The following is a 3,169-nucleotide window of genomic DNA, read 5'->3' as shown; positions in this document are numbered from 1 at the left end:
GGGCATAGTAAACATAACTATGCTTGCATGGCTAGGCCTAAAGAAAATGATGAGGCAAAGACAAATCTTCTACTTTCTAAGGACGCCAGGGTGGATCAGTCGGTTGAGCATCTGCCTTCAGCTCAGATGGTGCTAGGATTGAGTCCAGCATTGGGCTCCTTGCTCAGCAGGGAGCCTGTTTCTCCCTCTCTCTCCGCCAGCCGTTTCCCTTGCTTGTGCTCTCTCTCTCTCTGACAAATAAATAAATAAAATCTTTAAAAAATAAATAGTCACCCTTGTCATTCCATAAGGCAACCTTTTCTCCTGCTCTTTCTAATCCTTGGGGGGTCATAGCCTCCTACTGAAGCATAGCTCCTGGCCTGACAACCTCTCTCCTCTACCAACCCACTCCTATAAAGTCTTGCAACATTCAGAATTCTATTTCCTGGCACCATTGCTCCCTTCTGGTTTACACAGGGTAATCACAGATTATTCCTACCCTAAAGCCTTTTAGCCGACCAAGTGCACCATCATCTTCCCCCCCACAACACTACTATTTTTATTTTGAAAAATTTCAATCTCCAGAAAAAAAAAGACTTACTGAACTATTTGAATAATGTAATATTTTAGTATACTATTAAAACAATGACTGTATATGTTAATAATGTTTCAATAAACCTGACTTACACAAAAAAGTGCTAACATTTTGAGTGCTTAGAGATAGCACTGTACCAAGAGCATCACATGCATTATTTCATTTAATCAAAAATCCCTCCAAAATTGGATCTAGTAATATTTCCATTTTTACAGATAAGGAAACCGACTCCTAGAGAATTTAAGTAAGGTGCTCAAGATCATACCCCTAGTAAGACAGAATTCGAATCTTCATGACTAATTCCAGAGCCTTGGTGTTAACCAGTATAATGTACTTATTAAAGTATACTGGGGTGCCTAGGTGATTCAGGCTATTAGGCAACTGCCTTTGGCTTGGATTGTGATCCCAGAGTCCTGGGATTGAGCCCGGAATTGGGCTCCTTGCTCGGTGGAGAGCCTGTTTCTCCCTCTCCTGCTCCGCTTGCTTGTGTGCACTCTTGCACGCTCTCTCTCTCTCTCTGTCAAATAAATAAATAAAATCTTTTTAAAAATAATAAAATAGGGTGCCTGGGTGGCTCAGTGGGTTAATCCTCTGCCTTCGGCTCAGGTCATGATCCCAGATTCCTGGGATCGAGTTCCGAATCGGGCTCTCTGCTCAGCGGGGAGCCTGCTTCCTCCTCTCTCTCTGCCTGCCTCTCTGCCTACTTGTGATTTCTCTCTCTGTGTGTCAAATAAATAAAAATCTTTAAAAAATAATAATAAAAAAATAAAAGCAATGTGTGAATCTTGACTGAATTTTGGATGATGAAAAAGAACTAAAAAAGGTATCTTAAAGAGCCCCTCGGTGGATCAGTTGGTTGAGCTTCTGAGTCTTGGCTCAGATCATCATCTCCACCTCCTAAGATGAAGGCACAGGAGGAGAAGTGAGGGCAATCGCCTTGAGATTCTGTCTCTCTCTCCCCCTGCCCCTCCCCCTGCTTGTGCTCACTCTCTCTTTCACTCTCTAAAATAAATAAGTCTTTTATTTTTTTTAAAGATTTTATTTATTTATTTGACACACACAGAGAGAGAGATCACAAGTAGGCAGAGAAGCAGGCAGAGAGAGAAAGGAAGCAGGCTCCCCGCTGAGCAGAGAGCCCCATGCGGTGCTCGATACCAGGACCCCAGATCATGACCCGAGCCGAAGGCAGAGGTTTAACCCACTGAGCCACCCAGGTGCCCCATAAATAAGTCTTTTAAAAAGATTTTTAAAAATTAAAAAAACATTTTGGGGAAATTTTGGAAAATTTTTGCCATGGATTGTTTATTAGCAAACATGGAGCTACTATTGGTTTCTTAGTTGTGATAATGATATTGTGGTGAAATAGGAAAGTGCCCTTATTTTCAGTCAATGAAGTATTTGGAATGAATTTTCATAATGTCCTCTAAGTATTTTCAAATGATTCCCTTAACATGTGCGTGAACACTAGAGCACACATGCACAAACACTCACAGCGGCTGTGGCATAATATGAACTGATGAATGGATGTGAGGGTCACATGGAAGTTCACCGCACTAGTTTTAAAACACTTCCCTAGGTTTGAAAATTTTCAAGATCAAATGTTGAAGGAATATGAATGCCTGGAAACGGCTCTTGGAAAACAATTTATAGGGGGCGCCTGGGTGGCTCAGTTGGTTAAGGGACTTCCTTCCACTCAGGTTATGATCCTGAAGTCCAGGGATGGAGTCCCACGTGGGGCTCCCTGCTCAGCGGGGAGTCTGATTCTCCCTCTGACCCTCCCCCTTCTCATGCTCTCTCTCTCAAAATAATAATAATAATAATTTATAGAACCTCAGGAAATTTTAAAAATTTCCTGAGATTGTAAAGATGAAGTGGAGTCTTGTATCATCTTTTCCTTGGCTGATACTTGAGTAATTTTATTTCCAATGTCATAAACAGGATTACACCATACGCAATGCACAAATAAGCATTAGAAAGTATGAAAGTGTGCATATTCCCACTAGTAGCTGAGTCAGATCAGGGAACTGATGTTTAACACAATTTTTTTAACTTTCTTTACATTTTTACAACGATCATGGATTTCCAGAAAAGTTTTATTTATTTATTCCATTAAAAAGAAACAAAAGCCCTAAAAATCCTGAGCTGCTTCATTTCCCATTAGTGAAATGTGTAAATACGTCATGTAAATTAGAATCTTTAATCTGTTCCTGTCACTCTGCGGGTGGTTTCCAGCTGTAAATGGATTCTATAGCTATAGGATTCTATAGCTGGCTCTACTCATGCATGGAGCTGTGCCTCCAAACACAAACTAAGGAAAACCGAGAAAAGTTAATGTTTTTAAAAAGAAACAAGTGGCGGCAAAAATAGTTAAATTCTTGGATTCGGAATGCAACCTTTAACACCCAAGCTCTGGCCACCACCCGACCTGAGCGGAGATTGCCGGAAACCCCCGGAAGCCAGGCGGTCAGTGCAGCTGCGGGAGGCACACAGGCCTCTATCTTAGAGCGAGACACGCCCCCGCGTCTTGGCCAATCGGGAGTGAGGAGGCGGGGCTCGGGGGAAGACAGAGGCGGAGCGGAAGCAGGAGGGGGTGTG

The sequence above is a fragment of the Lontra canadensis genome, unplaced genomic scaffold (assembly GCF_010015895.1).
Source record: "Lontra canadensis isolate GAN:19392208 unplaced genomic scaffold, GSC_riverotter_1.0 scaffold1, whole genome shotgun sequence".
In the NCBI taxonomy this organism is placed as follows: Eukaryota; Metazoa; Chordata; class Mammalia; order Carnivora; family Mustelidae; genus Lontra; species Lontra canadensis.
Note: the sequence above shows the minus strand (reverse complement) of the source record.